Here is a 12,441-nt window from a genome sequence, read left to right as displayed (position 1 = left end):
GCTGCGTGCTGCAGATCTTCAGTCTAGATACTCGTGCAAAGTAAATCTCTTACCTGTTAGCATCTTGGATAAAAGCATGGTTGTGTGCAAATAGTGCAACAAAGAGTTTTTTATCATCTCAACACTTCAAATCGACGGTATCACCTAAATGCAAGAACATGTTGCTATTAGCACCAGAGCTAACATTAGCTGTTGCAGTCCTGGTAACTTCTAACAGTGTAGCCATCCCATAAAAGACCACTTTAGAAGACACAGAAAATGCTTTAGTTTACAAAAAGTATTAAAACGTTGATCATAATCGCTATAATTGCACTTTGAGTTTGCAGTAATCGGTGAATGTAGGAGACAGATGAAAAAATAAACATTAATACAAATGAAACAAACACATTTATGGTTCAAGTTATTACTTTGCCAAGGAGGCGGAGCCTCGACAGAGTAATAACCTAAACCACAAAAATGTCTGTCTTTCTATAACTTAATTATAAACTTTTAGTTTATGAAAAAACTTTTTGTTTAGTTCCATAGTTCCAGAAACTATGAAAACAGAACGAATCTATGAATTTTGTACTTTTTGAAGGTCCTTGAACTCTTTATGCTTATGTTCTGTTCAATACAGTGGAAAAAACAAACTAAATCCAGACTTTAAATCATCAAAATCATGTTTGTTTCTGTGTCCCATTTTAAAATTAGAAACTTGTACATGTCTATTCATTGATTTAACTGTCAACCAAAATTTATTTTAATTGAAAAACTTTATTGTGTCAAATATTGCTTGTTTGTGGCAAAACGGCTCCATAGCACCACCTGGAAAATTTCAAACAGCGACTATGGCCGGTACGTGTCACCTACAGCTATGAAATTTGGGAGGCTTTTGTAACTCCTCAAGACACACAAAAATGTAATTGACACCCATGCCCAAAACACAAGAGGAAGTCGGCCATTTTGAATTATGTGTCATATTTTTGACAATTATTATCAGTTTATTTAAAAAGGGACCATGTACAATATTAAACATAAATATTTCCATTTGATGCATTGTACCAGAGTTAGCTTTAAGCTAATTTTCCTCTGCAGCCAATTTTGGGTCACTTTTGGACATTTTCAAAAGTTGTTTTCTTTTTTTGTCTCACTTGAGTTGCTTTTCTATTTCTTTGCTGCTTTTGGTCTAATATGTTGTCTCTTTTTTGTTTTGTTTCATATTATTTGTCTAATTTTTTCTCATTTTGTTTCTCATTTTCGTCACCCCACAACACATGTCCAGGCTTCCACTCCGTCTGAACAACTACTTCTTTTCCTCTTTGCAGTGGGCAGCCTGTGATCCTGACAGATGTAATTTGTCGCTCTCAGACCGCAGCTTTAAGGATGAGCTGGTTTTCAAAGCTATCAGTCCATCTCACGGTATCCGGGTCTCAGATCTGCAAACTAACGCAGCGACTCATTAATGAACACGTGTGAACACATTAGCCCCTGCGGTCTCTCCAGATGCTTATTGGCAGATGCAGACATAAATATGCAGTAATTAGACGCGTCCATGGGAACCCAACGTTTCCACAAACACCTGCATGCTTCTTATGCAAACTTGCAAAAATGCATCTTGTAATCATGCATCTTTACATGCATGAGCAGGAATATTACACATTTCTGATGATGCATTCTTTAGGAGAAGAGTTTAAGCTTTCCGTCTGCATCGCCTCCTTTGTTTACTTGATGTAACTTCTAATTAATCATGTCGCCACTAATTAATCATTTGCCATCGTAAGCTGTGAAGTACAGAGCCTTTTCTTTTCTGGAGGAGGCTTTTATTTTGATCTTCTGCACAAAACAGACAGACTGCAGCCAGAGAGTCACTCATAGATGAAATAAATACTGTAAAAATACTCCTTTTAGGAAAAAATCTGCATTGTAATACTCACTGAAGCAGAAGTGAACAGGAATTAATGCCAAAAAAAGTCGTAAAGCATCCATGGAAACATCATGATTCATCTCTATTCTAAGTCTTGGTGCCATAATTTGATTTAAAATCAATTCTTGTTCCATAAAGTGGTGAATGAGGCGCTGATTTGGGGGTTTTACTGCAGCAGGACTTTGTGCCAAACTGTTGACAGCCATGATTAGTTCTCAGGATTGATGGTGGCAAAAATGCACCAGCGACAAGATTTTTAACTGACACGATAAGTTTTTTTAATTCATTAAAGTGAGTTTTAAATAATGGCAGCGACAACGAAGTGTGACTCGATTAATCGTAAAAGATCCCTGAAGACGTCACAGAAATGAGGTGGTTTGAACCTTTCAAACTTTTCAGTCTGGAATGCAGCAATGCTGTGGAAATTAAACCAAAAAAAAAATATTGCTGCATCCTTGGTACATTTAGTATTACTTTTTACAATATAGAGAATAAATGTACATCATTTTAAAAGGAAAGACTGCTCCACTCTCTCTCATTCATTAATTGATAATGAGCTTTGCCTTTGGTTTCTTGTACAAAGTTTAAACCTCATCATGTGTTTTTTCTTTTCATGTAAACCTCTACAATCCTTAATCCAAACAGCTTTCTAAAAGAACCTGCTTTATCCCATAACTCCACCAAAGAGCTAGCCTAGCCACGCTAGACCCATGCTCTGAAGACACAAGGATCTAGTTACCCTTGGCAGGGAGGGAGGTGGGCTAAAAGGTTGTCTTTCAAATCATTCTGCAGCAATTGGGTAGGTATACAACCAATCAGCGCAACGAATAGGCTGACGTAGCTCCTAGAGCACCGGAAATCAGAGGATGCGGTAGTTCGGTGAAGCCTTATTTATACAGTCAATGGGTGAAGCTCAAGTATATTACAGACATGTTAACAGAAAGATTATTCAGAGTCGACGCTAATGGAGCTCAATGACTGTTGTCGTTTTTGTTGTCGACCCTGGCAGAGAATTAAATTCATTGCCGTGGGTTATCTAGTGTGGCTAGGCTAGTTGTTTCCGGTTGTTTCTGTCAGAATCATCGCGCCTCTGTCATCACTTAGTTATGCCCGCCTTCTGACTCTACACTTCATGGTGATTCATCGGCTAGTTTTAGGAGAATCCAGCCTCGAGCCTTATGGAGGGTAACTAGACCCACCCTGGCAGAGAATTAAATTCGTTGCCATGGGTTGTCTAGCACGGCTAGGCTACCAAAGAGCCTTTTTCAGACTGAAACTTCAAATCTGAAATCTTTATATCGGAGTCTCATTGTACAATAGACACATAAACAGCCTGTAAATCTGACAATAAGAGTGTTATTTCTAAGCAACAACACTTTCCATCTGTTAGCTTCTCTCCTGCTCTCTGGGCTCATGTATACTTTATTTTAATACAGCTGATCTCCAAATAAAACTGCCATAATTTATATATTCTGTCTCTCCACAAATTCTCATATGCAGAATAAAAACATGATGATAATCAAACAGAAAACTTGTCCAAAAAAGGTAAGAAAAACATGCACGGCTTGTGATCGGTACTAAAGAAAAGCTATATGTATATTTTGCTCTCTATGGTCACATTTTTAAAACAACAGGAACAGATACAACCAAGGGCGTAATTTGCACCGGGGATACGGGGGTCATGACCCCCGCAAAAATCACGTTCAGCTAATGTAACCCCCACAATATAATCACATTTTTCCAGTGTAATAAAAACATTAATTATCTTGTTGATTTTTATTATTAATATCATTTGCCAACAAAACAGTAGCAAGTTTAATCATCTTAATGTAACCCCCCACACCCCCACCGAATACTTGGTATCACCCAACCCGCGGCGCCTCCTCTACCTAACGTTCACTTTCCCTGACCCTGTATATTTGGCATGGATGGAGACAGCAGAGCCGTGAAGAAATGAAAAGAGCGCGAAAAGGAAAAACAACAATTCTTCATTGTTGGTCGACACCAACAACTAAAAAAAAGGAAATATCTTGACCAAAAAGAGGTAAAATAGCCTACCTGTCTTGTTAAGTTAGCTGATGATTTGTGACTGGAGTTGGTTTGAGCTTGTCCTGTGAGGTACAGCCAGAGAGTGTCGGGGATGTACTGTGTAGGACCAATGTCAGTTTTCACTGAATTGTAACTTAAAGGGCTGTTTGCTGACTTTGCTCCAATACACAGTGATGGATGGCGGCGTAGTTCAACTACATTCTCGGGGGAACCAGGCAGGTCGTAACGTCGCTGTTTTCCACATCAAATATCTTTTCAGTAGTGAAGCTATTTTACTGATCAAACAACGCAATAGCATACACAGAAGCTACATTTTTCCAGACATTTCTAAATCCTGAAGGAACAGGAATGTCTGTGTTGGTCTGAAGCGGTAACCATGGTGACAACAGACGCTCTGCTGCAGCAGGGTGGCTGCGGAGCACACAGCCGGTAACAGTGACAGAGGAGGGGAAGAGAAGTACTTCATCTCGTGAATCTTGACAAAATTTGGGAAATACCTGAATCTATTTATTTCCTCAAATTGTTCTTTGACCTTACTGTTCATTTTTAACCGGGCTGATACCATTTTAACATTAACTAAGCATTTTTTTATACCAAGTTCAAGAATATGATTGGTGAACAGGCCATGAAAGAGAGGCAGGTGACCAGAGAGGGAGAAGCACAGATGAGGAGAGAGAGAGAGGAGGTCCCAGAGGAGGTGCAACAGTTGAGCAAAAGAGAGGAGGAGGAGGTGACAGAGGAAGTCCAGGTGATGGAGGATCATCAGGTGACCAAAGAGAGGGAGAGAGAGCACAGGGAAAGGCAGCACAGGAGGCACAAATGACCAGGTAACATACCTTAGCCCTTGTACTGTGTTAGCTTTCTCTATACATGCTCCACACCAGAATAGGGGTGCAAGCTGCACTCCAGTGTGCCACCCTGTATTGTGTGATGTATTGAGTGTTGCCATGAATTGTGCATAAGACATTTTCTGTTTGTACTTTAGTTGTGTCAATACAGTGATGCAATTGATTAATCTTTAAAGTTCTTCATTTTTCTTTTCATCGATAGTTGACATAAACCCAAAATCAATTAAGTGGAAGCTGCTACGGTCTTGCTAGCTAGTGCTTAAACACAATAGGAATTAATTAGTCATTACTGCATAAATACATAAGTACACAGCTGCAACAACTTCAAGTAAATCACCAATGTATTTCTAATACAGGCATACCAGATTACCACGACTCCTTTTACAAAAGTAAACAATTCAATAAATACCAATAAACAGGCACAGAGTTTAACCCCCCCAATGGAAGACCCAAAGTTACGCCCTTGGATACAACGTGGAATATCTGGGACAAGAAATCTGGAAAACAGTAGAGAAAAGCAAACAAATTATTCACTGCATTTATGAAGTGAAAGAATCTCAAGTAGCCTTTTTATTTACAAATTGAATTAACAGTTTTTTATTTGCACCATACGGGGACTAGGAGGACATCATTTCATTTTTATTCACACAAATACACAAGAAATGACAATAAACGAATCTTGAATAATGTCAAGAACTTGTTGATCTGCTGCAGCAAGAATGAATCCAATAGTTTTTCATTCCAGATTTGGAGAACATTTGGCCTTCAGAATGTTTGAAAAATCAACTTTCTCCTTTGCAATATTTTGCTCCATATCGATCATTAATATGTAATAAACTATCAAAGACTTGATCAGCTCACCTTACACAATAATGGTAGCATTTTTATTCCATGTTTTATGTGTTGTTTGCTAACCCTACTCTAATCACAGTCACAGGGTTGCTAATCCATGCTAATGTGATCTTTTTCTCAGCAGTAGAAGCTAGATGTTTAGCTAGCTGTTACTGCTGACCAAGAGGACAAACTGACTGATGGAAAACAGTCCAAAGAATGAGTCTGATCCTGATAATATGAGGTAGAGAGAGACATTCAATCAAGGCTGACAATGTGATGAAAATCTGAGAAATAGAAGAGAGGACATAGCTTTGCTCTACCCATTCTATAGGAAAACTGTTTGATGATGTAAACGACAAAAATGAGACACAAAATGACAAAAATGTCATCAACAGGTTTTGCTGACAGGATTGTTGTGGAACACATTCCATGAATTATTATTTAAAATATTATATCGACTGAAAAAATGTTCCCACAATTGTAAAAGACATCAATGCAAAAAAAAAAAAAAGAAAGAAGATTTACTGTAAATTTCATTTTAACTGTTTTATTTGAGATCGAATTTGGTCATCAAGAGTGGGACTACAGAAAAATGCTGTTTTAGATGGAACTCTAGACTTTTTTGGTATTTAAAAAATATTTTCAAACATTCTTTTCTCTAAGTTATTTTTTTTAGATTTGGTCTCAGACAAGCAAATTCACACAACAACTTCATGTGTTAGTATTTTGCACATGGATTATATGAGATTTGATGGGTGATACATAAAATGTCCTACCCTTATCTTGGCTGTTTTGCAGGTTTAATATATTTTGAGTGTTTGTGTAGACAGTCCTCACCATTTTCTTAAATTGTTGGAATCAAAAAATAAATTGCAATAAATCCCAGTGAGATAATTTATCTGCAGGTGTTTGGAAGCTGCACATCCCGACCTAGAAATGTTTAAGCAGCTGCCACAGCTTCAGCTATTCTAAGCACTCCAGTTAATGTAGTTCACGGTGCTGCACCTTTGGGTTCAGTGGAAGCAAAAGCAGGTAGAGAGGAAATAATTTACAAGGGAAAGTTTTGGGTTATTCATTGCTCCATAAACACCTAATGACCCTCGGTAGAAAGTTCACTGGGGCGGCGATCAATACGAACATTACTCGCCAGCTGGCAGCACAAGAGGAGGGAAACGATGCAGTTCACGCCTTTAACATGCAGCGATGCAGCCATTTCTTACAAACACCTCCTGTCTTTTTATAGCACAGTGACATCACCCGATTCTAAAGTCCACAAGGTTGAAATCCTTCATCCACATTTTAAAAAAAGGCTCCATATTTCCTGTTGGAGTCTTGGCCACAGTGCTCGTACATCCTCAACAGAAATCAATAGCTGAGGCTGACGGGGCTCGACGACTTTCTCCTTCCCCTCCTCTGATCTGAGATATGAGGCCTGGCGGTCAAACATCAGCTCTGCTCTTGTATGGCGAACGACTCCAAGCATGAACTCAACAAACTCAAGTCAAGTCAGATTCATTTTCCCCCCGTTTCTGCCCTCCTGCCCCTTTATCTCCATCCGGGGGAACAAACGTCCGCTGGGACCCAAACTCAACTCGAATCACATCCATTTCCACTGGAGACTTGTCACAAGGGGCTTCGTCTCGACATGAAAATGACCTTTTAACCTTTTTCTTTCTTTCTTTCTTTTTTGGGGAGAGCAACTCCCACCATGCTCCTGTAATATCAATCAGGACCCGACTGGACTGTAAAGTGAACGTAGGAGGCTCCAGAATGAAACGAAGGTGATGCTCTTCATTCCCATTCAGCCCACGGAGTTTACAGCTTCCCTCAGGGCTGCAGTGGTACGGAGATTATCCATCTGGCAGTCGTGGTCCCCAGAAAACTCCTCATTCTGGAGGTTTTACAAGTCCGGTGAGATTTAGGTAGTTTAGAGCACATTGCATCTTCAGATCTTTAAAGTTTTACGCCGTCACACTACAAGCGGGATTGAATTCATTCCAGTTCAAATGAGGTGAAGTTCTTTATTTCAGCTGCTGTGAGTTATGGAAGTTAATTTCTGATTGCCTGCAACAAAAACTTCCAAATCAAACCATTAAAATAGCATTAAATGGTTGTGTTGTCTGTACATTTGAATGCTGAGAAGTGCAGGAATTTGACCTCCATTTTTAATTCTGTTCCTTTTGTCATCTTAGTATAAAAAAAACTTTTTTAACCGGTAAATATTCACGTCTCCGACAGTGTTGAAGGGACCAAACTGATCCTCTGTGGAAGAGCTTGAGCCAAGGTTGTTCAAATTCCCTACAAACTCCTTTTTGGAGCTGCTAGGACATTGAAGGATAGGACTCTGCTCCCGTTAATTCTGGTAAGACAAGCAGGAAATATATTAAACCAAGGAGGCTCAAATCTAGACAAAAAGGTCCTGTTAGTCCTCGAAACAGAGGTTCCTCCTGAGCAGTGCACTTGCTTGAACAAGTACCACAAATTAATGACCGCAAGATGCAAAACGCAGACGAAAACTGACCTCAAAGAACCGGAAAAAAGATGTAACATGACCACAAACAGACAACAAATTACCAGAAGACACAAAACATCCCCATAGAGACAAACAATGACAACAAACTGATGAAAAATGAAAAGAAAGACCACAAAGAGAAGCACTATGCCCACTAGTTGGAAGAAATGAGAAAAAACAGACAAAAGACAACCACAAAGAGATGCAGAACAACTACAAAGAGACAGAAAGAGATGCAAAATGACCGCAAACACACAAAAAACAACCACAAAGATAAACAAGATTTATGGCATTATAACTGTCATATTGCACAGAAGGTATTTCTTCCTGGTTGTGCTGTTTCCATGGAGGTGCAGGACTTTGTTGTAATGAAAAATCGTGTTCTATGCTTAGTTTTTAAAACAGGACGAGCAAATCCGACATGGATTATTTGGAACAGGAAACATTCACCTGAGAAAGAGCTGAGAGAAACTATCAAAGCTCGTTTGAGCTGCAGCAGATCGACAAGTTCTCAAATTTATTATTGAAGATTGGCAAAATTTGCAAACCAAAATAAAGAAAAATTACAATTTGCAAATAAAAACAAAAAGTTAAGTTACTTGAAATTCTTTCAACACTAAAAAATAATGATTCTTCTGTTCAGTCAATCAGTGGTTAGGTCTATACGATGGCAGAAAATGGACAGTACTTCCTGTAACCTCAAAAAGACAAATATTTTGTCCACAACACAAATATTTCAGTTTACTGTCACAGAACAGTAAAGAAATATTCACATTTAAGAAGCTGAAATTAGAAGATATCAATGTTTTTGATGTAATAATTACGTGAAAAAAAAATGAGCTCACAGTGAGTAAAAACATCCATAAACTGCCCGGTGTCTAGAGAGTAAATATGACATATAATATGATAGATGATATGTAGAAGCTTGTATGTAGTTTCAACTCAATATTTAACTGCATTGTGATTGTCGGGTATTAAATACAGACCTTAAATAGAATCATTACTCACCCAGTGAGATTATACAACAGGAAACGTTCTTAATGAAATTCCTGTCGAGGCTCCGTCATTTACATACAGCAGCACCACACACTGTGACTCACATTAGCCAGATGACAGGACCCCATTTGTCCTGCCAGCGTTCGCTCTCACAGCGCCTGAGGAGCGAGTGGGTGAATCCACCTTCAAATTTCCATCAGCAAATGAATTCTGAATGGTGACAAGAGGGGAAAAAGCAGGTGAGGAACTTGTGAATTCTGCCTCGGGAGACCAACCGTGACACTTTGATAAACCTCTTTTGCTCAGAGAGGCTTCAAGGTTCCTCAGCCTCAACCACCAGGCAGCCGCAGGATTGCGTTGGCGCCTCTGAGATATGATTCATGTGATCTGAATCAACTTCATCTTCTCTTTAAGGCTGCTGTCTGACATGAAATCCTACCAGCATGAAGCCTCAAACTTTCTAGGTATGCTTTGCTAAGTGTTGTGGGCAATACATCACATGGAATAGTTAGAAAACAGAGGGAAAAGTCCAACGTTGGCCTCATATTTCACCTCTGCTTCCATTTTCTGGATCTGTGAAGCATTAAGGTTGAACATTGGCGCCCTGAGCAGCACCGGCCTCACCGGGGAGCAGGAAGACAGGCTCATAATAAGTCTGTATCTGATAGAAAAAGTCCCTAATGGTGATGAAAGGACATCTCATTCCCTGCTCCGGGTCCCACCTTATCTCCGAATCACATGCATGCACACTTTCCGCTGGAGCCGTTTCTGGGCCGATGCACTCATTCATGTTTGTCTAAATGACTTTTGCGTGGCGTTTCTGGCTCCCAGACAGCAGCAACTGAATAAAGAATAAAGGAAATGATGAGACAAAGCGTGGCAGACGGGCCACAAAATCGTAATTACAAGGTTGCAGCTGGGCTCAGGGAACTTCTCAGATAATGAGTATTAAAGTTTTCACCTCCGATAGACCAAAACGAGGAGAAACTTTTTAATTAATGTCTTTTAAAGAAGGAGAATTTATCTGCGTGTCCACAACCAACAAGTGTCACGGCTCAAGCGATCCAACTTTGTCTGCAGAAACAACATGTTTCTTAATTTAAAGGACACGCCTAGGTCAGTTTAGTTTCAAGCTTCCTGCAGTTCCTTGTTTCAATTTCATTATTGGCATTATTGTAAATGGGGGTCAAAGGCCCGATACGACATTTGCAAAATCACATGATTTACAGTCGGCCGTCTTACTTTGCTCTGGAAAATTAACAGTGAAAGTCACAAAATAAGGTCGTTACATGTTACATGCCATCCCTGTGTACAATAGAAAGTCATGCACAATGTTGATTTAAACCTGACATCTGTCACTTTCATTATGAAGCTACAGAAAGTTGTTGCTGATGCTAAGCGAGTGAATATCTAATAAATGTATTCTTTAATTTGTTGACTTTAATTATCCCAAATCACAGCAAAATCTCAGTTTGCTGCAACTGTTAATGTGCTTTAACATGATCTAAAGATGAAATAATGACATGCAAAAGCAGAGATGATGACATCACTAAAATCATCCCTGGGCAAAATACATAAATTTATATTTTGGAGCTTATTTTGCACAAAACAGGAGGTTTTGGAGATTCTAAAGCAAATTTCACTGCAATTTGACCATGAACTCTTGAGCCACAGTGCAATGATGAACCAAATCACGATCTATTAAGAGCATTTCTGACATCAGTCAAAAATTTTTCAAACTTGATCAGAAATCCTGTTTTCTTTACACAGTTATGTCAGTCAGAATGTGTTCATGTCACGCTCATTCAACCAAATTTGAGATGTTTTTGTGTCTTATTTGATTTTGGCCTCTGTTTGGATGACCAAGTCAAGAATTATTTAAGTCCTGCTCCTTCCTCTTCATGTTAACTTCAAAATTTCAATTCCTTCTCATCTTTTTAGGATCTACACAGAGTCGTTGATGCTTTTATTTTTTCCCATTTAGATTTATGTGATGCACTGTAGAAAATGTTTAACTTGCATTCACTCTCATACCAACCTGCCTGCACTGACTCCCTGTTAGAGTCTGAGCATCAAAGGACCCTCTTGGCACCCATGAGTTTTTTCTTTTTCTTATTTCTCATGCTTTTTGAATAACTATTTTGAAGGCCTTGAAAATGCACGAAAATTTGCACACACATCAAGATCGGTGAAAAATTTGATATTTCATTTAACTTGCATAGGTGTGTACCAAAATGGTTCAATGTGGAAAGTTTCAAACAGGCTCTACGACCAGGCTGTGTCACCTGCAGCTATGAAATTTGGTAGACAAAAGAAAATCATAAAGACGCGCAAAAATGTAATTGAGAACCATACCCACAACACAACAGGAAGTCGGCCATTTTGAATTATGTGACATATTTTGGATGATTTTGGAACAATTTTTGCACATTTTCAAAAGCTACAAACTCAAACAGGGTAACTCTGACAGAGCTCAAATTTGGCCAGGATGTCCACCTGGCATGGGTGATTACAAGTGGCCAAAATGCTCCATAAAAATGTGAAGGTGTGGAAATGGCAAAAGAGAAGATTTATTTAAATAAAAATTGAAGTCCAAATGTCCTCCAGTTCTGGAATGACCCATATATCGTATCTATATTTTTAGTCTTATTGCATTTTTGTAATTCCTGCCCTGCTTTTTTCTGCCTCATATGTACAGTGCCTTGTGAAAGTATTCGGCCCCCTTGAACTTTTCAACCTTTCGCCACATTTCAGGCTTCAAACATAAAGATATAAAATTGTAATTTTTTGTCAAGAATCAACAACAAGTGGGACACAATCGTGAAGTGGAACGAAATTTATTGGATATTTTAAACTTTTTTAACAAATAAAAACCTGAAAAGTGGGGCGTCCAATATTATTCGGCCCCCTTGCATTAATACTTTGTAGCGCCACCTTTTGCTGCAATTACAGCTGCAAGTCGCTTGGGGTATGTCTCTATCAGTTTTGCACATCGAGAGACTGAAATTCTTGCCCATTCTTCCTTGCAAAACAGCTGGAGCTCAGTGAGGTTGGATGGAGAGCGTTTGTGAACAGCAGTCTTCAGCTCTGCCCACAGATTCTCGATTGGATTCAGGTCTGGACTTTGACTTGGCCATTCTAACACCTGGATACGTTTATTTGTCAACCATTCCATTGTAGATTTGGCTTTATGTTTTGGATCATTGTCCTGTTGGAAGATAAATCTCCGTCCCAGTCTCAGGTCTTTTGCAGACTCCAACAGGTTTTCTTCCAGAATGCTCCTGTATTTGGCTCCATTC

Source organism: Acanthochromis polyacanthus, chromosome 15 (genome assembly GCF_021347895.1).
Source record: "Acanthochromis polyacanthus isolate Apoly-LR-REF ecotype Palm Island chromosome 15, KAUST_Apoly_ChrSc, whole genome shotgun sequence".
In the NCBI taxonomy this organism is placed as follows: Eukaryota; Metazoa; Chordata; class Actinopteri; family Pomacentridae; genus Acanthochromis; species Acanthochromis polyacanthus.
The sequence above is the reverse complement of the archived record's forward strand: the minus strand, read 5'-3'. Positions refer to the sequence as shown.